Here is a 24,673-nt window from a genome sequence, read left to right as displayed (position 1 = left end):
AGTTTAATGAGTCTCACCATGATGGTGTTTAGTGCTTGTGTAAATGACATTGTGAACCTTCTATATATGTTATTATTTAAAAGCTGCTTGTGATGGGCTTTGGTTCATCATGTGACTTTCTCATCACCATCTGCATTTGGAGGTCATCAGTGTATTTCAAAGGTACAAAACAGATTTCAGTACTTCAATAGATTGTTATATTAACATTATATCAGTTAATGAAATTACGGTATTTAACTGTAAATTAAATTGTTAAAACCGTAAAACCTAAAATGTTGCTACCGTATATTTCACGGTAGAATTCCGGCAACCACAGCTGCCGTTTTTTTTTCCGGTAATTTTCCGGAATTTATTTTTACAGTTATATGGAGATTGTTTAGGTGTGTTTTATGCTAATTCTATCTGATGGCATGCCCTCCCTCATTTAGAATAACCCAGATTCATGAACATGCAATGAGGGTAAGAACAAATTGATGTGCATATGTCAAAATTTTGCATTAGCGTTTTTGTGCACATAAATGCCCAAATTAAATGCAGCTATTATTTTATTAACTAATGAAGTAAATTCATATGCTAATTACCACATTGGGTCGAAGCTATGCCTTTAAACTTCCAGTTATCTGCTTTAATTAATCATTAGTTAATGATTTGCTAAGGTATCATTATGTTATGACTTTACTTGTTGAGGCACATAACTATTAACTAATTGTTAAGTAATATGTCATTGTGGTTATAGATTTTGAATTAGTCAGTTAGTCATGTGCATCAACAAGTAAAGTCACACCATAATGATACCCATGCAAATCATTAGCTAATGATTAAGTAAAGCAGACAACTGGAAGTTGAACCAATTGTGGTAATTAACATATGAATTTACACTATTAGTTGATATATGTCATTAGGGAATTAACACTTTATGACACATTTAACTAATAACAATTTATTGATTGCTTAATCTTTGAATCATATTGAATGTTCATTTGTTGCTGATGCAGTAATTAATAAATGGTTTAGTTCTTCATGAGTTATACATTAACTCATGATTATCTGTGCATTTGTTAAGCATGAATTAATGCATATTAGTGTTACCGTATTGTAAAGTGTTACCAATTCATCTTTAATAAGTACATATGGAATATTGTTTTCTGAGAAATTGAACAAAATTGAGTTTGTGCCTTAAACAAGAACAAACTTGTTTTTACTTTGAATTAAGTTGTTTTTCATGAGCCCACTGGCAGACATAATCAATTTCTCATAAAGCAAGACTTCTTATTTATGTCATTTTGCTTCTCAAGCCAATTATCTTTAGACATTTTCTTTGGAAAACAAGACAAACATGCTGAAGAAGAGCATCGGTTTTTTCATTGTGATCACAAGGTACAGTAAAAGTTATTTCAATATTCTAGTAGTTGGGTGCCGACTTTTGTAGCATTGCTAATAGAAGACATTTACAATTAGAGACCATACTGACGTATTATGTTCCATTCAATTAATTTTTTCTTTAAAAAAAATGTACTTAAGTCTTAAATTGACCTTCAGTTACCTTTTTCTACAAAAGATAGGCTACATTTTCTGAGAATCAAAATTGCATAAGACTTTTAAAGGACTCTGTTTCAGTTTCTTCAATATAACTACTTTTTTCTTGCTCTATTGACAGAGTTCTCCTGGTTTAAGCACAAAACTCATTTAGTAGAGTTTATGCATGATATATTTTTTTTATCATGTATGATGACAAGACAAAATGACAAAAAATTTTGCCATGTGTCTGTAATGCACAGAACGATGTCTCGTTATTACATGGACCTAGCTGTTTTCCTGATGTGTTTTTCTGTCTTTAGCTTGCGTCAGCTCTATTTAGTGGAAGGGATGCTTCCTCCAACATGCTGAGATGTTTATGTCAGTGCTGTGGGCCACACTTTTTACTGTTACCCTGTGAATGCTGCCCCAGATCTCTGCAGTAATTACTTTGCAGTAGGTGCTTTAGCTCACAATAAGAGAGCGAAAACTTAACAAGACGGAATCTTACAATAGAGGCATGGGAGCGATAACGAGACGGGAAAAACCTGTCCAGATTCAGCCTCAGACGTGAAACAGCCAAACAAAGAAGGTTTCCAGGATTTTTTGCTGTTTTTTTCCCCTCATGTTTGGGGGTTTTGCTCCAGGTTTTGGCAGACAGATACAGTAGACTGCGAAAGAGCAGGAGATTGTTAAGATAAATAGTTGATGAATTCTGAAAATATTCATATGCGTGAAAAAGTGAGAGAGAAGAGATGGGAAATGTTCCTTTATTGTTAGCCACCGAGGCCAGACTTCCTTGGCTCTGTTTCATTGAGCCTCAATTGGCGAAAGAAGAGAGGGAGAGGAGGAGAGTTGATTGAGAGAAAATTGAGAAAGCCAGAGAGAAAATACAATGAAAATGTTCATGCTTTCTTTCATTAATCTGTGCATATGAATTCTACGTCAGTTAAATATTCTAATGTTTTTAGTTTAACATCTAACATCCATTTGAGTTGACGAGAGACCAGTCTTGTCATATTTCATCCGGTGATGGGCTTTTAGTGTAGTCCACAGTTTTTCTCTTTTTTTTGTCTGGCATATGCAGCTGAAACTCTCTGGCTTTTACTGCTGTTTGCTCTCGCTGTACTGTATACAAGTCACAGTAAATATACCTGAACCGCAATAAACCCTGTTTGACAATCAAGTTTACAGTTTGTGGGGGAGGTAGAAAAGTAATATATTGCAGACAGGAAACAGCAGTGTATTATGGCATCATTAGAATAAATTAGAGTGAGAGTTAAGGCACTGTTGTTGTGCATCAGCTAGAATCTGGACACTACTTCACATTTTACAAAGACAGAAACTTTTACTTCCTTTCTTTCTCCTTCTTACTCCATTTCTTCTCTCTTCCTTTTTTCTTCTTTCTCATCTTATTCCACGTCCTATTCCATTTCCATTTTTCTTTTACCTCTTCTTCATATCCTTCCTCAACTTCTTTGTCTTTCTATTCTCCCTCATCTTTTTCCACTTCTCTTTTATTGTTTTCTTCTGGGCTGTTCTATGATCTCATTTCATCTTGTCTTGTCTTACCTATCCCTTCTCTCCTGTCTTCTCATCTGGTCCCACCTCTTGATCTTGTCTTTTCTCTTTGACATCTTGTCTCTTTCTCCTTCTCTCGTTTCTTCTCTTTCTTGCGTTGTGTCTTTTTGTTTGTCCTCATCTTGTCTCATCTCTCCTCTTTATTTGTACACTCCCGTCTGGTATCTCTCCATCTGAAGTCCTGCGGCCACTTGAGTGTCTTTCCCACAGAGCACAGTGGTCAATGTCAACCAATACATGATCAATAAGGACATGTAGCTCACTCTCCCATTTACGCACACACACACACACACAATCCTGCATCAGGTGTGTGTTTACAGCTGATGTATGTGTTTACAGCATGTGCCTGCTTCCCTGAATGTTGAATATGGATATTTATTTTAGTTAAACTCTTAAGATCTGACCTTTCCTTCCTTTCTTTCCTGCTCTCTTTCTCTCTCGCTCACTCTCAGGGAGTGGTCATTTACATATGGCCTAATTCTGAAGAGAGAGAGAGAGAGAGAGAAAAAAAAAAAAGAAATTTAATGATGTTCAATGTTCATTTATCTCTCTAGGGCTGGAAAGAAAGAGAGAAAGAGAGAGAGAGAAGCTTTGGCATTAATTAATGATGGTAATATTGCAAATGGGTACCAGGGTACCAGCATCATTGCAACACTTAAAGCATAATAGCAATATTTGAACTTTTTAAAGAGTGTTTTGTGCTTTAAAAGCCTAAAAAATAGATTTTTCTATATAAACAAAAGAGTCTGTTTTAATATAAACAAACAAAGTTTCACAGCACACTTCGAGGAATTATAACAACACCCAGTGGTTTGTCCTAAATCTGTGCAATGTGACGGCGGAAGTGGCTTATTTATTTCTGTGTCAGGTTTTGGAGCAGCTGTGCCGGCTGCAGGTGGAAATGCTGAATTTCGGTCCTCTAAAAGCATAAAGCTCTGCTCGCAAACGCTGGGTGACTGCATCCATACCCTCCAAAACGACATTCAGCACCCTCAACACTCAACCTAGCCATAGTTAGTGCATTTGAAACGCTCAAGAGGATGTGGACAGGCTCACCTGTTTCTCTGGCATTTTACAGATGAGGATGTACTTGACTTAATAGTTACAGTGTGGCTCACAGGAGAAGTGATTATGGTATTCACTCTAGAACAGCTCTCTATAATTCAATAGAACTGAACTGAGTAAAATGGAACTTCAAAGTGTAGGCAATAGAGAGAAAGAAAGATTTTTGCTTAGAGGAAGTTTTAATGGGTTTGCATGTTATGTTGTAAAAGAGTCTTACTGTCACTCTTGGCTCCATTAAAAGCATTTTCTCTTCATAACGCATCAAATGATGAAAAGAGGAACAGCAGGAGAGAATTTAGGAGAGATTTATTTATTTTTTCTAATTTTGCTTCCCTCTCTTTCAGACAGTCTCAAACACCTGCTATCAAAAATGTCACACATACACACAAACACAAACAGACACAGATTGGCATTCTTTCTCCATCCAGCTGCCGGGACATCGCCGCCTCGTAGATTTTCCTCACTGTTGTAAACACATTAATTAAAGACGTTAATTGATTAGGAGATAAAACGGTCATTAAAAATGAACTTTGTTATCGTTCCCCCCTGCTGAGTGTCCACGGAGCGACTCTCTCTCTTCTCTCTCTTTCTTCAGCGCACGCTGGGAGCGGGAGTGTAAGAGCTTTCTACCTGCTGGGTGCTGGGATTTTCGGCTCTTTTGTTCCTCTCTTGGCCTGCTCTTTTTCATAATTGACTTTTCGTGACAATTTGGTTAATTTGGTGAGTATGGTGTCAGAACATATTGTGAGAATGACACGTTTTTCCTCTGTTATTGTTGGTGTAGGATGGCAGTTTGGATTTGACAACTTACTGTGGTCATATAGTTCATTACTGGTGTTTTTATTACATCTCTTCAATAATTTTATTTTATTATTTTATTTGATTACAGAAATGGGCAGAATTACTTTTTCACCTACTTTTTCTCTTAGAATTAAATGGGCCATTTTTTGCTGCTGATTCTTCTTTAATACTGACATTGGCCTACAAATGTTGGGAAGTACCCTGGGAAAAGTGAGATTTTGGACTGTATCAGCATTTCTTTTTTTTTTTTTTTTTTTCCTTAGCATTAATGCTTTTATAGTAAGTTGCATTTATCACTGAATATATAATGCAATAATGCTTTTCTTTTTTATTACCTAATAATGGAAATATATACACACACACAATTTGCAGCTGTAATGGAACTGGATCAAATTTAGTCATTTATTTTATTTTATATTTTATTGATATATTTATTCATTTGTATTTCTTTATTTTTGACGATTATTGTCTCAACACACATTTATAGCTTTGCTGATTAATGCCCAATTAAGATTAGCACACAACAAACCAATTAGAACACAGTTTTAGATGTTTTATGAATAACTCATTCCATGTTCCGTATTCATTTTTTTAAACTAATGAACTATATTTTTATATTTTGTGCTGTCGGTGCAAAGTCATCAAAAAATAAGAATTTATGCTGCTTTTGTTTTATACCCCACTTTTGTCTAGATTCTTTCAAAACATTTAGAGGGCACTGCATATGCAAATGTCAAATGAACAACAATGCTTTGTTGCATTCGCACCTTGAGTCATGGCTGGTTAGCTTCAGTAGTTAACCCTTGCTGGTAGATGCACTAACTTTACATGTTTTTGTTTTTAGTTTGCTCTGCTAACTATTATAGCAGAGCAATATTTTACTAGGAATTTTAGCGACCAAGTTAGTTACAGTTTATTTTGTTCAGTAGCATCTCCAGTTTAATGGAAACTCTATCACCTCTGTAAGGTTTGTAACTGTCAGATCAGTGCAAGAGCACATGTTAAGGTCACCATGAAATCAAGTTATTTTGTAATAGTTTATTATAAACAATTTATCTGTGCGCAGTATTATTTATTCATTTAAGTGCAAATCGCTGGGCAATAGGACTGGTTTCAATCCCTCTCCTCCAGCAACCCGTCACTCTCATAAAACTATCATTCATTAGATTGCAATGCTCACTTTCCAATCAATTCAGTCAATTTCTGATGGACGAAATCAAGTCCTGCTCTGCATTTTTCTCATCCAATATGCCGTTTCACTCAATATGCATCAAAACAGAGAAGAAAAGTGTCACGGTTTCATGCCGACTTTAAGTATGTCCAGTCGAACCATTCATTGGCCAAGCACTCACATCTGCATTTGTGTACTTTCATAAAGGTCGATTTTGCAATGTTTTTGGCCTCCAGGTTGCGTACTTCATATACTGTGTATTCACAGGTATATTAAGCTTCTCTTCTCGCACAGTCTGAGGTTTTCTGTTGAATCGAATATAGTTTGCAGTGCGATGCCCAATCCTTAAATAACAGCCTCTGTGATAAGCCTGCTTTACAGTGTGTCAGGTTCGCAAAACAATCTGTGCTGAAATGTGCCACACAAACCAATGAAGAGAGGTTCTGGGTTAAATACAACTTAAGCTCTATCAACAGCATCTGTGGCACGCTTACCACAGAAAATCATTTTGACTCATACCTCTGCGTGTAACAACAAACAAACAACAAAAATCACTAAATATTTAGCACTCTCACATTCTCTCTTTTGTGATAAAGATGGTTTATGATTTTTTTTTTTCTCCTCTCTCACCCATTCTCAGAAAATAAGAAAGCAGACGTGTCTTCTCACCACGAAGATGTCCAAGCAAGGAGCTAACCAGGGTTTAGAGGACCGTGGGGAATGGGAGTCTGCGGTTACATCGACAGGGAACAGAGTCCGAAACATGAGACGAGAGGCCCACATAGCAGTGTGGTGGAGAGGAAAAAGTGACAGTCTGGAAAAGGTGAGTGTTTGTGCACTTTAACATCTGAAATGAATGGATGAAGAATAGTCTGGTTAGAATGAAGTAGGGTGGGACGTGTTAGGAGATGTGGGTGTTGATGACAAGCTGTTACAGGTGCCTGATGAGAGGATTACAAATGTTAGACTGATGTGTCAGGTCTTTCTAAAGTAGGGGAAGATGAATGCTTTTCTCGGCAAACCAAAGGAAGATATAGAGCTTTTCTTTCTAAATTAAAAAAAAATAAAATAAATTGTGTACAGATTATTGACAAATATATGTATGTGTGTGTGTGTGTTTGTGTATATATTTACAGTACATTGCAACATTTTATGTAACTATAATGAGGTATCACTCTGTTTCCTGGCCTAATATATAGCCTTTTTTGTTAGGTGTTATGTAAAAATTATTTCTGAGGATTTTATTAACCTTACAGAGTAGTATGGCTTGGATATAGCAGTAGTGTGTATTTCAAACGTTGTGTAATGTTTTGTTTAGATATGGTCTTTATTTGTTCAAGGAAACCATGCGAGATTATTTGTGAGTATTTCGGTCCCACTTTATATTAGGTGGCCTTAACTACTATGTACTTACATTTAAATTAATAATATGGTACAATGCACTTATTGTGTACATACATGTTTTTACATTGTACTTACAGTATATATTTAAAAATACCTATATGTAATTACATCTGTAATTAATTTCTGTAATTACATTTAGAATTACACTGTATACCCATCCCTTACACCTTAACCCACCCTTAAACCTACCCACACCACCAAACCTGCCCCTAACCTTACCCCATCCCACCTCAATAGCAGCGTTTTGCAATACAGTATGAACACAATAAGTACATTGTACTTATTTTTTGATGCAAGTACATCACCTAATATAAAGTGTGACCAATATTTCTAATAATACGTCTAATAATTCTAAAACATCACAATAGGTAAATCATAATGTGCCAAGCTAATGATATGTATTTTAAGACATTATAAATCAAGAAAAGTAGCTTATCGAAGGCCTGTCCATGGATTTATGTCCATGGATATTTTTATGAATGCAATGGGTTTGCCATTTTGATTCTGCACCTGGGTTTATACATTCTCGATGTGCATATCTCTCATTTTTGGTTTTAATCATGAAATATTATTGCAAGCATGTGCCTAACAAACATCTGACAGCGATAAGATGATGCTGAACAGTCATAAATGACAAGGAAGAGGAAAGACCAAATATATAGCATGGCTTTGTCTTAACTTTGGCTTTATTTCCGTCCTCTCTTTCTTCCCTTTTGTTCTCATACTACCAATTCCCTTTCTCATGGCGGTTTTACTTAGAGGATCTGCAATCGTAAATGGGCTCAGAGACAGAAGCAAATGAGCTCTGGTTTCAGAGCTCATTAATTTAAAATGGAATACTTTTCCTGCAAGTTGGAGTAGTTTTTCTGCAAGAAACCCACAGTGATCAGAGTAATGAGGTTTACTGGGGATTGTGGTGAGGGGAGGGGGGCGGGGTTACGGTTTCCGTCAAGGCTCTTATATTAGTACAGGTGTAGCATTGTAGTGTTGCACTGCTTTGAGGGTAAAAATCGTGTCCAAGAATGATTTGAAGTAAGGCGTTTACCAGTACTGTGGGCGGCGCTGCCATGTTCACTTTATTTTAGGATGTTGGTATTTACTAAGCTGGCCCACGTTTGAAGAACCTTTCGATCAGAGGACATTACGCTAATGAGAGCTGACTGGAATTGTACTGCTGCTGCTGATAGGGAAAAAAGACGGCATCTGTCCGACATTATAGAATTGCTAGATTTTCAAAAGGATAAAACCAATCAGTTAAGCAGTCCACCTGGACGAAATTCTCAGAGGGTGGAGCTGCGAGGCTGGACAGATTTTATACCCCATATAGCACAAGAAATAAAGTGTGTAGCGCTGCTATAACTCCTGATCCTCTCTTGGATCATAAGAAGATCGCCGCTGATTACCCATTATGCGGCGTAATAAAACCTCCTTTTGGCATTTTAATGCAAAATTCCTACCGAGCAAAATAAGCTATGACAGTGAGAAGGCTCAGGTATTGTGTTTTGTCTCCAGTATTCTCCTCGTTAAACACCGAGTATGAAAATGAATATAAAGAGTCATGGGAGTTTTTCCAGTCAAGGGCAAAAAGCTATTGCAGGCTTGTTTTTCAGACTGCTCATGTTGAAAGGAAGCATCAGCTAGGCTTGTACTGGAAGATATAGCGATGCGGGTCGTAGTTAGGGCATGCTTCACCCACGTTAGAGACATTGATAGGCCAACAACATTTTTCTTTAATTTGGAATGCGAGACTAGTCAGGAGAAGCAGATGCTGCGCCTGAAGAATAATGAAGGCATTGTCATCTCCATCTGCTATGCACAAGCTCGCTGTTGAATATTATTCTGACCTGTATACCGTTGATGAATCAGACTCGCTGTACAGAGCTGAACTGTTCCAGAACCTCTCAAAGCGAACTGCTGGAAAACATCGCCGAAGTCACACTACACAAAGCAACCATGGACAGTTTGCAGCCAGCCTAAGGACTATGGCTTTGCCTTTGAATGTTAGAAATACTTCCTAAGCATAATCAGAACTGACTATTTTGAATATCTTGTTCGGTGTAGGCCAGGTCTAGCCCAGAGTAAAAAAAAAAATCACTTCTATCTTAACGGAGATCTATGTATTGCAGACACACTGGAGACTGGTAGCAGTGCTGTTCGTTGGCTACAAGATCCTTTACCGAGATCTCAGTAGTCTCAGACGGCACACCTGCAGACTGGGTTGCTAACTGTCTGATGCATATTGCGCACAAACTGGAAAAGTCTTTCTTGATCTAGTAAGATCTAATCTGATTGGCTGGTTTTATCCTGTTTCTGAGAGCAAGGGCAGGTATTTTTTTTTTTTTTATCAGTCTGCCTGGAAATTTAAAGGTACCTGTCTGATGCAGTGAGTGCTTTTAAGGATCAAATAATCACTGGATTTGCCAGTTCCTGTGCCATTGCAGTGTAATATACAGTACCTCTGATAATGCCAATCCTCAATGGCCCATAAGAACAAAATGAACTATAACTGATTGCTTTGCATATCAGTCAGATCTATTCCTGCCTAGGTGCATGGATCTTTACCAGTATAAGCTGCAGTATGAAACTCTGGTCAAAGGTCTGGCTGTGATGGATTATGGTCTCAGTAATAGTTTAAAGAAGTAAATATGCATATAACAGCTAAGCTATGATTGAACAAATTATTATGGATAGCGTTTTTCCTCATGCTCTTTGTTCTGAATTGTAGATTATGCCATTCTGAATTGGCTTGACAAGAAAAGATCCTCGGGGTATAGCAGGGCTCAACATTAAGGCATTTTTCTGCTGGCCCAATAATTAGCTAGTTAGTTAGTTTGATTTTGCGTCACCACAAATTGTTATTTTAGCAATGTATTTTTATGTATTAAATCCAGAATAAAAATTACCTTATAATTTATTCACCCACGGGGTGTCTTTCTTTCTTTGGTCGAAAAGAAGCTAATGTTTTTTGAGGAAAACATTTTTCTCAACTTTTCACAACTTCACGCAAAGGTGGACATACCGTAGGTGGAAGCAAAGCAAACGACTAAATCAAATGCCCTTTACAAAGAAAAGGTAAAACAACAATGGACGATTTTGAATTGGAAGAGAAAATGAGATGAAGTTCAGTACTATTTCTGCCTATGTCAAGTTTTTTTTTATTTTTTTTTTTTTACAGATTTAAAATTACAGATTTAATTACAAATTGAATGCAACTCCATTCAGTGACATATAATGCAAAACATTACTGATTTGTAGTTTAGTTTTTGTTTTTTTTAAATAAAAACATTCATAATTGATAATTTGGAGACAACCTAATGTTTGTCAGTGTTAATTCTGATAAATGTTATATTTTTAGCAGCACAGCAGTGCAAGTGACAGTTCCATCAACTGACCCGAAAATGAGCCTGGGCCAGTGCAGCCCTGGTGTCCATGCATTTATGGGTTGGGGAAAGGTTTCATCTCATGGGTCAGGCCCCACTAAAGTGCCACTTTTTATGAATATGAAGGCTTAGTATATTATTATTATAGCCAGGCTCAATATATTATAGTCATCTTTATGGACAGCATGGAGACATTGAATGAGACATTGTCTGGTTTACTGCCGACATTTTGTGACACAGAGATATCTATCTAGGCTGAAATCTTCTTTTTAATAAAGAAAACGGCATTCGTTTATCCATGTACACTCTTAAGAAAAATGGTTCTAAACAGTACCAGAAAAGGGTTCTTCAGCTTGTAACAATAGCAGAACCCTTTTTTGGTGCTAAAGAACCATGCTTTGAAAATGCTATATAACACCTTAATGGTCTTGATAGTTTATTTTCATTAATATTAGTACATTAGTATATTTGTCTTTAATAGTATTATTAATATTATTTGTATATATGATTTATTAATAATATAGTTTTTTACCCCTCTATATGCCTGGTCTTATATTATCTTGTAGCTTCTATTAGGGTTTTTACATAATAAAACAACAACAATAGCATGTCAATTAGGTACTTTTATTTATTTATTTATTTATTTTTAATGACATGCGAAATTGTAACAAAAATGACAGTGCTGTAACAACAGTTATTAGCAGAATACATTAATAAATGACAATTGACACTGGACATAAATAAATACGTAAAGTAAAACAAAATAGAAAATAGTGTGATGAAGACCAAGTTCCAGTGAAATACTGTATTTTCATAATCCTCTATGATGCCTGAAAGTCCATCATTATGCATATTTTGGTGTGATTGAGTGGCAGATGACGAGGTTGTGACAGCATCTGAAATTCACAATTGAGTTTACAATTACAATGTGTCTCCTTCCATTTGTTTAAAACAATTGTTTATGAAGGTCAAAAGTAGTATGTTAAAAGGAAAAAGTGATATAAAGTCATGGGATAGCTGTGACTGGGTATGTTTATGCATAAACCCAAGTAATAATAATAGTAATAATCATCATCATCTCACATAAATTCTATCTTTGTTACTAACTTGGTGGTGAAGAGAAGATACGTATCTTTAACTGAACAAGGCTGGTCACACTTGCATATTCTGTTAAACTGAAAAGAGACAAAAAGACATTGGTAGGAAAGCAGTTACAATTTGAAAGTTAAATTATAGACATTTTAAGAATCAAATCATTTACCTGTTTAGAGTGTGTTGACGGTCTGTGTAGTTGTATCACTGAACTCCAGAAAATCATATAAAGAACCTTTAAAGAACCATCTTTTTTTTTTAGAGTGTACACCTTCGCTCTTTAGGAAAGTTCCAAGCATCAGGGAGAGACCTACCCAAAACAACACCAGATCTCGTGGTGGATTATAACGAGAGGCAAACGATATAAAAGGAAACAGGAGCACATAGAATCAATGTTCTCTGTAAAAGAAGGAAGTCCAAACAGTAGTTTTCTGTCTATTTTTGAATGTGGCAGACTACAGCCCATGCTTCAGTTGTTAAATGCGTGGTGTGAATTGGGACTGTGTGATGCTTTTACATTAGTGTGATTTATTTACGGGCCCAAATACAAGTTCATTAGAAATAAAATAGATGTACTGCTTAAAAGTTTCTGTATGGGCAAGCAAAGTTGGCTGTAAGGCTGTCGAGAAAAGCAAAGATCGATGGCTGGTCTGTTGAGGCCACAGTGACTCTGAGGGGAACTGATATCTTCTTGCCTAGACTAATGGGTTCGAATGTTGTTTGAATATATATGAACTGTGTGTCTCTATTTCATTTCTTTGCATTTTATTGGAGTTTGTTCCAGATGAGATAAGGAAGCATTTGGTGCAGAATCATGCATCTTACTATTCGTTATTGGCAGGAGATGAACATGACATTTTCACACCAGTGCCCTTTAGAAGGAATATAACACAAGCACAAGAGCAAACCTAGAAATATTAAGCTCCCATGTGTGTAATTCTGTAGTAATGAAACTATGGAAGCCTGTTTCCACCACGGAATAAAAAAATACTGAAAAGGTAATTGCAACTTTTTATCTCATAATTCAGAATTGCAAGATATAAACTTAGAATTATTTTTATTTGCAATTACGAGTTTACATCTCACAATTCTGAGTTTGTTACATTTCAGAATTTTTTCATCAGAATTCTGAGTTTACGTCTTTAAAAAATTATCTTAATTGTTTTCGCCACAGAATAAAAACTAAAAAAAAGTGTTATCTTACAATTCTCAATCTGTTTCTAACAGCTGTGAGTTTATATCTCACAAATCAGACTTTTCAAAATTGCTATTGCAAGCTAACATTTTTCAGTTCATACATTTTCCCCCTGAATCCCGGGTTTCTCCGAACTGCAAGAAAAAAGTCTGAATTGTGAGATATAAACGCAGAATTGTGGGGAAAAGTCCAAACTGTAAGATCAGAAAGCACTGTTTTTTTTTTAAATATTAAGCATTCACTGGAATGATAACCTGCTGATACTGATAACCTGAGGTTATGGCCAGTGTTAAAATTCAATAATAATTTGTGTAATTACCTAATTTGCTAAAGATTACATTTAATAGTGTTATTAAATTTGTCTTTTTAAAATTGGACTTTAAGTGAGCATTAAATCTAAATCTATAGGTTTACTTGATCTAAATGTAATGTAGAAATGGGGGAAATGTGCATGCACAAATAAATATTTAATATCAGTTGTAGCGTGTAGCATCTCTGAGACCAGTTTAGAAGTTTAACATGGCCAGAATATTAAAAGAGTGCTTGAATTTCATTTTCTCTTGTACTGCTTTGGATTAACACAACCTTTTTAAACAGCGCAGTTTTGATTATGCAAAAATGAAAATGCTAATTTTGTTAGCCATAGCAACCGTGAAATCTCCAATCTTTTGATTAGCATAGAAAGAAAAGACAAGCTCAGGGAGAAGCAGACTGTTCCTATGATTTAAAAACCATAACATCTTTACGTGTGAAGAAATTAGTTTTGAGGCAAAGGATTGTTTGACTGCAGGTGATAAGAATGATTCTTGCCACATTGTACGGGAAGAAAGTGGTTTAATGGGATGGCAAACACCGGGAACATTGAGCCTCACAATTTGTTAATAAGATCCTACATGACAGAACCATCATTATAATCAAGATGAAGGCCATGACAGGGCTAAAGGCAGGAGGAACACCAACTTCTCTGAAAAGACGTTGTCCAGACACAAGCGCGCACACAGTCAAAAACAAGCCAACCAGTTGTGATAAGAGAGCTAATTATGTGTCAGGGACAGTAATGGCCACTTGGCCCATTCATCTCTGTCTGTCTCTTGCTTGTCCCCTTTCTTTCCCACTTTTACCCATATACTGCAATATTTTTAGATCATGCAGCTTCATACAGTTATTATTAACACATCAACTATCATTTTTCTCAATACTCAATGTAAGAGATGTGCTTAAACACTTCTCCCAGGATACCACCTAAGTAATTTCTATCAGCAATTATCATTAGAAATCATCAGTGAGCGTGATGCATTTATATGTTTGTGAAATGTCTGGTGGGTTGGGTTATGTTTTTATTTTTTGAATTAGTTTTTTATTTAAACATACATGCATCAGAGACAATAAAAACACCTGGTTCAGATAAATGATTTTTAATTTAGGAATAGAATAGTACATGATGGACTTGGAAGTTTATAAAGTGTTTAAAACTTCTTTAAAAACAAATTATGGTTGCTGAAAAAAGTATGTGGATTAATACATGCTGTAAAGTAGTCATATTAAAATTTGATCTGATCGCAAGAGTGGATAACATCTGCTTACATAACATGGTAAATGAGGCATTTTCATGTTTTACTGAACATTCCATGTAACTTCTCACAATGGATAGTGGAAAACGTAAGTGAACCCTGGATATAATAATTTGTTGACCCTCCTTTGGCAGCAGTAACACTTTATTTTAAGGTGTCATAATACAGAGTAATTACTTAATTAAGTACTTAGTAGTAGCCGTTGTACTTGCATGAAAAAAAATGTACTTACCATGTAACTTAAGTTATGGAACAGCCTGTACTTAAAGTTTGTAATTATGTAGATGTAATAGGCAGCTACTGTTACACATATGTAACAGACCGAGTCTGTTACACAGCTACTTCTACACTTAAGTACAATCTTGATGCACTTTATTTTAAGTACCTTATGCCTGTGTAATATTCTGTAATTTTAATGTAATTAGAAATGTATTACATGTATTTTAGCTGTGTACTGGTGGGTTAAATCAAACTAAGGTGCAGCTGGATAAGGTTTACAGTATAGATACACATGAAGTACACTTAAGTACAATCTTGATACATTTTATTTTAAGTAGCTTATGTCTGTGTACTTACATTTATAATTACATTGTAAAGTTGTAAATTCGCAACACGTATGTAACAATCTTTTGGTTACATAAGTAGCTGTGTAACAGACTCAGTCTGTTACATATGTGTAGCTGCCTATTACATGTACATAATTAACTGTAAGTACAGGCTGTTCCATAACTTAGTTACATGGTAAGTACTTTTTTTCCCATGTAAGTACAACAGATACTACTAAGTTCTTAACTAGGTGATTACCTTAAAATAAAGTGTTACCACCATTTCCTATAATTATGGATCAGACCCCAAGGAATTTTGCACCATTCCTTTTTATAAAACTTTCAGTAATGTTTTTGGGATGCTTGGCGTAAATCACTCTCGTGAGGTCACGCCAAAGCATCTCAATCAGGTGGCGGTCAGGGCTTCAACTAGGCATCAGCAGAAGGCCTATTTACTTCTGTTGAAGCCACTCTGTTGCTACAGGTAATTTACTCCTGTGCTGTGAGTGTTTGTCCCATTGCATCACCAAACATCTGTTGAGCTTCAATTGGTGGACAGATGGCCTTATGTTCTCCTGCAAAATGCCCAGATAAACGTGGGAATTCATTTTTCTGTCGATGATAGCAAGATGTCATGGTCCTGACACAGCAAATCACCTCCATGATGGCCCCTCCAGAGATAGTGAAGTTTGGATGTTGATATTTTGTGCCTTTTTCCCCTCTCTATACAGTGGGGGAAAAATTATTTGATCCCCTTCTGATTTTGTACGTTTGCCCACTGACAAAGAAATGATCAGTCTATAATTTTAATGGTAGGTTTATTTGAACAGTGAGACAGAATAACAAAAAATAAATAAATAAAATCCAGAAAAATGCATTTCAAAAAAGTTATAAATTGATTTGCATTTTAATGAGTGATCCCCTATCAATCAGCAAGATTTCTGGCTCCCAGGTGTCTTTTACAGGTAGCGAGCTGAGATTAGGAGCACTCTCTTAAAGGGATAGTTCACCCAAAAATTCTGTCATCATTTACACACCCTCAAGTAGTTCCAAACCTGTATGAATGTCTTTGTTCTGCTAAACCCAAGCAAGCTGCCCAATCTGGCGACGCTGTAAGGCTGTTTCTCACCCTGCGTTCCATTCGGAAGTCCCTAATCCCTTCAAAGGGTTTACCCTCCGGAGTGAGAGCTTCGAAGGGTTGAAGGGTGTAGGGGACCAAACAACTGTTTGTTGAAGCGCCCATCTTCGTCATCATCCCGTGCCCACACGGAGGCGTCGTCATCATGCAAAGAATCTGCGCAAAGGATCATGGGAGCCCGAAGTGTCCATCAGTTGTACACCTCAATCCTTCATTCTGAAGGGCCCTTTGAAGTGGCTAGTTTTGAGCACTTTGGTTTGGAACGACCCTTCAGTATGGAGCCCATGATTGTTTTCACTCCCACAAGTGCCCTTCGGAGGCAGATATATCCCGTTTGGAACACACCGACAATATGCGTTCTTCAGCGATCTTGCGTCCTTGTGTTCTTGTTGTACGTCATCATTAACCGTCGAAGTTCAGTTCCAGTTCTCAAGAACGCAAGTACAGAGGACGCATGAAAGTGCCCGGATGTGTTCTTGATTTCGAGGATGCATTGAGTGCAGACTTGAAAGAATCGAGTCGTTAGAAATCCCAGAAGATGCTGCGGGCGGCCGGTGTACGGGAGCCTGTAAGCTTTAAACTCGCTCTAGCAAATACTTGACGGCTCTTGAAGTTGAAAGTAAACATTTATCGTTTTGTTTTGCTTAATTTTAATAAAGTTATAAGACCCGGAGAAAGTCTGCATTTTTATTGGCATATTAAAATGAACCTCTTGCTCTGGAGGTGGTCATATGCAAATGTATTTGCCTTTGTGACATCATAAATCCCCAATATCCAAAAAAAGCAATTTTTGGAGCTTGATTAAATAAATGCTTTATTTATAATGTGGGCGATATGAAACTTGCAGGATGTTTTAATGAAACAAAGGCCTCTTATATGTCAAAAGATCAAGGCAAATTTGATCAAATTTCCCTTTAAAATTCTGGCCAATATGATATTTCATATTCAGGCAGTACAATATTTTATTTATTTATTTATTTATTGTATGGGGGCAGGGTGACTAACATCTTCAGTCTTGTCTCATTGATTGGACTCAGGTTAGCTGACTCCTGACACCAATTAGCTTTTGGACAAGTCATTAGCCAAGAGATTCTCTTCTCCTTTTCTGCCCTCCACTGTGAATTTTTACATGCTGTGTTCAGTGAAGACATGAAAATGTATCATTTGTCCACAAATCCAATTTTATTCAAATAAATCTGTAGAAATCTATGGGTTTATATGCTTTTTCATGCAACCACTCCGATTTGCTTACTGTATGTCTGTAAAAATGCTCTACCCTAAACCACACATTAAATAGATTTGGTCGATTCCAAGTATGATCCATGACACATTTCGAAAGTAATGAATGATTCTGCACTGGAGATTGACTGTGTCTGTTTTAATAAGAGTTTTATACAGGAACTTATACATCATCCATTGGTGCTGATTCTGTGGGTTCACAGTAGTGCATGCAGTGTTTTTTTTTTTTTGATGCATTAATAAAAGTCATAAGTTGTAGTACTCCAAAGGAACAGAATTTCTTTTATCCACTGCAAGATACAGCCAGATAATTACCTCATTGATCTTCAACAAGAACAATGTTTATCATAGCCAAAGTTCTTAGGAAGGCATAGACTGTCACTGTCTATAACAGTGTGTGACTGTTAACAGTTGCTGAGCAGACAGTAATCAGAAAACCTTGACCTGGCTGTACAGATCAATCAAACCTCCCACATAATAGAAGCTCTATAGTCAAACTCTGTAGTTGTCTAGACAGTTTGTGTCCTTGGTTTCTGCAGCTTTACCACTGAAAGGAGCCCTTTCCCTTTTGCAAGTATTCATATGGTTGCAATGTATCGGAGAGGTGCTGAAAGTATTTTATAATCAAGCCAGAGTAAAGCCACTGACCTCCAGTTCTTCAAGTGCTCAAGATTGTCATTCTTTTTGCAGTTAATGTTTGAGTGCAGCTATTGTGTGGCACTTCCAAGCTTATATAAACCATTAAACCATTGTGTAGGTCAGGCCTTGTTGTTATCCAGAAATTCCTATAAAACTTGACAGGGAAACAATCAAAACCAGGTGCTTAGTCCAAAGGAAATTGTGGGATTTTGCTCGCAGCATCCTCAACTTGGGCAGATTTCTGAATATATCCACAGAACGTGTCACGGTATAAAACCTGTGCTTTGCCATTATTTGAGACATGAAAACCTGTCATTTAAAAAAAATTATTATTTTTTTTTTTGTCCCGTCTGCCAGAATTTGAATCTAGTCTCACAATGACTCAATAGTTACTCAGATTTTTATTTATTTATTTTTTGGTGAACACGATTGCTTCCCCAGCATTGACTGTAAATTACAGCCATGACGCAAGGACATGATACAGATTCGAAGTTCAAAGTTCACCAAACTGTCCTGCATTCACATGCATATGAATGGAAGTCAATGGAATGAAAAGTGTAGTGTGACTGGCCCTTTCATGTTTCTTGTAAACTAAGGTTCTACATGTTACCATTAGTTACCAATAGCTAACGTACTAACTTTATTAATGTTGGTTTTTCTTCATTTTTCTTCACTTTTAAATTTTACATTTTTAACAGTTCAAGCATAAATTGTGTTGTTAACAAACATGAACTAACAATGACCAAGGCTGCATCCGAAATCGCATACTACTTGTGTAGGTACTACATTTGAATTCGAACGTACTACTCGACCGTTAAAAAAGTACGTTCTATATAGTATGAATGAGGGTAGTATGAATGGAATTCGGATGTACTACATCTGCCATGTTGATGTTGTCACGTGTCATGCGTCTTCACAACAGCGCGAAAATTTAAAGAGCCCACTTCACTGCGCCAACATCGTTAATGATTTAAATTCTTACCGCTTAACTAACCGTCTATTTAAAGAAAGCAGCGTTAAGCTGATGTACTACATTGAGGTTAACGTAACTCCATCTGATCGGTAATGATTAGAGATCTTTTTACACCCAATTCACAAAATCGTTTCATCTGTTTGTTAAACCCTCAACAAGTCAGTCGTTTACTTGGATGATGTTAAACAAGTACAAGTTAACCACAATGAACATCAGCAACGTTTTTGTTGCTCTCCCGCGGCCTCATTGAATAGTAAAGTGTCCATCGTTTGCCTTAGGGGTGACCCCGAATAGTCGATGATTCGATGCTTCGATTCGAGGAGCCTGATTCGACTCCCAATCTCACAGTCGAATATTCGCGGGGTGTTATGATCGCACCATTTTGGCTATATGGGGGTGCTCAATGTCTGATTTCACATAGAACTACCAGTTTTCTCCCAATAAGTTAATATACAGCCTATTATGATAATGCTGTAAATAAGAATCTGAAAAGAAAAAAAAGCTTTAAATAAATATTTTAACGTGCGTGAATAAATCCAACCACCCCTATAGATTTAAGTTTCACTTTCCATAATCCGTGACCGACAGAGGAGCATCTTGGCAGCATGGATTTAAAACTTTAACAAGACTCAAACTGACGCAGAGTGAAAGACTGGATTTTTTTCGATCAGGTAGGATACAAGTGATTTCAAAACATTTCAGCCGGTTTATACTGTGTATATATTATTTATCTCCTATAAGATGCATTTGGTTGAGTCGCTGCAGTAAAGCGCTTTATTGAACAGTGATTATCTCTTCAGTGTGCAGCGCGAGCAGGACAAACAACTATGCAGAGTAGTAATAACTCTGACTGGGACTGTCATATACACATAACATTATAATGAGAACACTATTATAATAAAACGCTGTGAATTTTTAGAGTTTAGTTCCCGTGTTTCTGCACGTTGTTGCGTCAAGAACAAGTATAAATAATTAAGCGTATTTTATATGAGATAAATGAGTTAAATCCCATTGATTAAAAACCTTCTATCAAATGATTCATTCTACTGGTCATTCAGCGCGTGCAGCTCAAAACAGAAATGCAGAACATTAATAACTGTCATATACATAACGTTATAATGAAAGCACTATTGTAAAAAATGTTGTGAATTCTTAGGGTTTCGCTGATGTTTAATCTTAACTATCTTTTAATCAAAACATAAAACATTATTCACTCCGTTTATATCTGCGAGGTGTCCATTACACATTTTCCCTGTGTGTTAACGTCAGTATTTATGACTGTCGAACGTCTGACTTGACTCTTGGTAATGTATTTTGCCCCGCCCCCAAACATATGATTCGACTGTCAGTCGACTGTCAGCAAGATTCCGATTCAACTATGAAAATCCTTAGTCGGGGACACCCCTAGTTTGCCTACTACATAATTCGGGCGGAAGCAGTAGGTCATCCGGGTACTTCTCGCCTACTGTTTTTCGAATACTATGAATTCGGACATACTACTCGCCTCGCATACTGTTTTTCGCATACTATATAGTAGGGAAGTATGCGATTTCGGACGCACCCCAAGTATTTTTTACTTTGGTACTGTACTCAAGTACAATTTTCAAGTATCTGTACTTTACTGGAGTATTTTTATTTTGGGAAACTTTTACTTTTACTTCACTACCTTCCAAATCATAATATTGTACTTTTTACTCCACTACTACATTTCATAAAAACATGTCGTTCCTCGTTATTTTGAACTGGAGACTACGAACACACTACGATACACGATCAGAGGTGGATAAAATACACAAATCAAGTACTTGAGTAAAAGTACAGATACCCTAAAAAAAAAAAAAGTACTCCTTTTCAATTTTACTTGGGTAAAAGTGCAGAAGTACTTGATTTTCAGTGTACTTAAGTATTACAAGTAAAAAGTTGGATGAATTTTTATTTGTTTTGCAATTTTGTATACTCTATTGTCCTGCCAAAAATGCATGTCATACAATGATAATTGTACTGATAATTACTGATAACTCAAGTTTGCAAAAACTGAAAATAAATTAAATCATGTAGTATATAGAAATGAGGAAAAAACAAAATCTGTGTTGCCAAATATAAAATATACAACATAAAAACAGACATTTTTTGGCAAAATCATAATTGGGCAAAAATGTTATGCAAACATAGTTTACTAAAAAAAATAAAATGATAGATACAATAAAATATAATAACAATAAATTAATAAATACAAGTTTAAAACATTGTCGAAACCTTTATGTAATTGTATATACCTGTACCTTTTACGTATGAGTGAATTATGAAATTTTGTGGTAAGTTGGCTGCACATAATGTTAAAACCAAATGTGGCAGTGCTGTGCGTTTAAATGCTTATGCATTGCCTGTTTGGGGCACGTGCCGTGTTTAAAGGGTAATGTGAAGTCAATATTAGATGTTCAAACTATTTTTGCATTACTGGGCATTTATCAATGTATTTCTTTACTGTTTTCACCACTGAAATGTTGTTGCATGCCCCTCTTACCATCGTTTTCTCATTTTTCTTATCAGATCTCTTAAACCTCTTCAGTTATATGCCATGTGCTTGAGTTATTTTCAGCCTCTCACTAGGGTAAATTTAATATCTGTGTCTTCTCTTTCTTTAATTTCTTTAGATTCTCGCCCTCTTCTCCAGTTCCGCCATAGAAGATGATTTAAACATGGTCTGACATTTAAGATGAGATGTTGAATTTCCTTCGGTGGGCCAAATGTAAAAGGCACAGACAGGCTTCCAGTTTATTCACTCCATCAAAATTATACCGTTAGCAAGCACACACACACGCACGCACAGAAGTAAATTTCTCAAATGTGTTTGGTGTCTCATGCAGGCAGAGGGCATCATGTGTATTAAGCACAGTTTAATTTAAAGCCAGTGTCCTTTATCCATTTAGACTTTTGCCTATCGCTACTGCTGATCAACCCTTATGATGTCCTCTCTCTCTCTCTCTCTCTCTCTCACACACACACACACATTACCATTAGTTCTGAGTGAGTGAGTGTGTGTATGTGTGTGTATCAGCTGAAACACAAACTGCAGCAGCCTTAATGGTCTTTAATTAGATGGAGGAGTTTGAGATTACACGCCTGACATGCTTGGAGAACAGTGCGTGCTTGTGTCAAGTTTATTTGTATGTGTGTCAAGAGGTTAGGAAGCAGATATGAGATGTTTCTTAATTCTGGTTGTGCTTATCAGGATTTAGAGTGTATAAATAATGAATACTGCAAGAGTCTTTGTGACAGTGACAGCATGTTCTCTCCAGTGGTGGTGGTTTTATATGAAAAGAATATACTGCAGTTTTAACCGTAGGAGGTAAAGTAACAAACACGGTGGGAATAAAATGGGTATGTTTTAAAAAGAATATAGTTGACCAAAAAAAAAAAAAAAGGAAAAGAATAGAAAAGAAAAGAAGAAAATTCTGCATGGACTACTTTTTCTGATGCTGTACATTTATGGTTCTTTTGCATAATTTTTTTAAAAGTGTGAAAGCTTCAGTGAGTGAGAGTAAGTAAATGATGGATTTATTTATTTATATTTTTTGTATCCCAGAAATTTTCAAAAGAAATAGTGTATACTACTCTTTTAACTGACCCTGAATGCTAAGTTGTTCTGAATGGATATGCGATTTTGCTGCATAAACTGAGTGTGTGGATTATAGCACCACTTATTTTATTCTTAATTCATGTTTAATTCCAGTTGGTAATGCTTGCATGTGGACTATGTATGAGTGCAAGTGAAAGTTTTAGAGATGCAGTGCATATTGGTGCCATGGTTATTGACTGATTAAAAAATATCAATATTGGCCAAATATTGGACATTTAATTGTGCATGCTTATTTCCTTTATTTTTACATACCTCTCATCTAATGCTTGCTTAATTATTTAATGTGTAATCGGTGTAAAATGTAACATTTAGCAAATCTCAAAATTAGTATTCAGTTTTCATGCTGTGCATTTATAGTGTTGTGCTCCCTAAATTCACTTGTGGTATGTAAAGTGATTGTTTTTAGGGGTTTATTTAAACAATGTTGAATTTTGGTTGCAACAAGAGCGTGTTGTGATCTAGTACAGAGCTTTTGACATATAACCTGGATATCTATATGTAATATCCAGCAAGAGGATGGACAGATGGCTGGATCAATAAATAGAAGCAGGATTACCAGAATATGTGGTGCATTTCAAGGGAGTAATTCTGTGGAAAAGGCTGTTCGTAAATCAATATAGACTCAGCATATATGGACTATATGTGTATTTAAATAGATGCAGGACAAATGGACTATAAATAGCTAATCGGCTGTAAAAATTGCCTCTGATGTATCCCTGAACCTCAGAGCCAATCTGAAATGCAAATGAAAAATGGAATGGGTTGGTTTATGAATAATCATGACAGAACATGTATCTTGTTATGGTTAAAAGTCATGAATTTTCTTTATTCTGACAGAAAACTATTAAGCTTAAAATTACTGTGAGATAATCATTAAGAGGGAAGAGGAGAGATTGCCCATTCTCTGGGAGAGAGGAAAGCCTGAAGGAGGATTGTGTGAGAGGAAATTGTGTTGACACGAAAGGTGAAAAAGAAAGAGGGGAGAGAGAGAGACGGATGAGGAGCAGCAGTCTTCCACACATGAGGATTGTGACACTGTAATGTCACTCTTCTCTATGCCATAAAACCTCCTCATTCTCTATAAAGTTACGGCAAACCAAGTTTCAAGCAAAACAAAACCGAGATAAACTTGCCGACCTTCATTATCTACAGTGTGCTGCTCTCTCCAAATATTCTGCCACTATTGGATCTCATGGTCCCTTTGTTTTTACTGTCATTTTGTGTTTAAATGAACCCAGAGCTCGGCATTTCTCTCTCTCTCACTCGCGCTCTCGCTCTGCAACTCTTTTTCTGCCTCTCGTTCTGCTTGTCTAAAATATGCTTTTAGCATTTTCAGCCATTATCCCAAGCTCAATAATTATGAATCACACACACACATACCCCAAACTAATGGCTAATCATTTTTATCCTGTGTGACAATTTTTCCAGGCTGTACAGAGTCCCAAACACACTAAATCACATTCTTACACAACATAGACACCAACATGCAGTATCATCAGAAGCATCACAATTCCCTTCATTGGATGGTTTTCACTCTCTTTGATCATCAACAGCAAGTTAATGTCATCATTTACTCACTCATGGTGTTCCAAATCCATATGACTTTTTTTTTTTTCCATGGAAGACAAAAGAAGAAACTGAGAGCTCTTAGCTTTACGTTAATAAAAAGAATGTTTAGATTTATTTGAGTCGTTTTTCACTAAAAAATCTCATCTGTGTATGGG

General features: G+C 36.3%; 1 protein-coding gene across 8 annotated transcripts in view; it reads left to right on the top strand.

Moving 5' to 3' along the window:
• tenm1 (teneurin transmembrane protein 1) overlaps positions 1-24,673 on the top strand; it is a 211,156-nt gene that overhangs the window by 16,160 nt on the left and 170,323 nt on the right. For 6 of the 8 annotated variants that reach the window (XM_058775137.1, XM_058775135.1, XM_058775138.1 and 3 more), the window contains exon 1: positions 6,825-6,956. The gene's annotated coding sequence lies outside the window, so the exon portion shown is untranslated. Of the gene's footprint in view, positions 1-4,776; positions 4,882-6,773; positions 6,957-24,673 lie in introns of those variants that run through there. The other 2 variants (XM_058775129.1, XM_058775128.1) reach the window with 2 other exon arrangements.

Source organism: Onychostoma macrolepis, chromosome 05, assembly GCF_012432095.1.
Source record: "Onychostoma macrolepis isolate SWU-2019 chromosome 05, ASM1243209v1, whole genome shotgun sequence".
Classification (NCBI taxonomy): Eukaryota; Metazoa; Chordata; class Actinopteri; order Cypriniformes; family Cyprinidae; genus Onychostoma; species Onychostoma macrolepis.
Note: the sequence above shows the minus strand (reverse complement) of the source record. Positions and strands in the feature narration are given on the sequence as shown.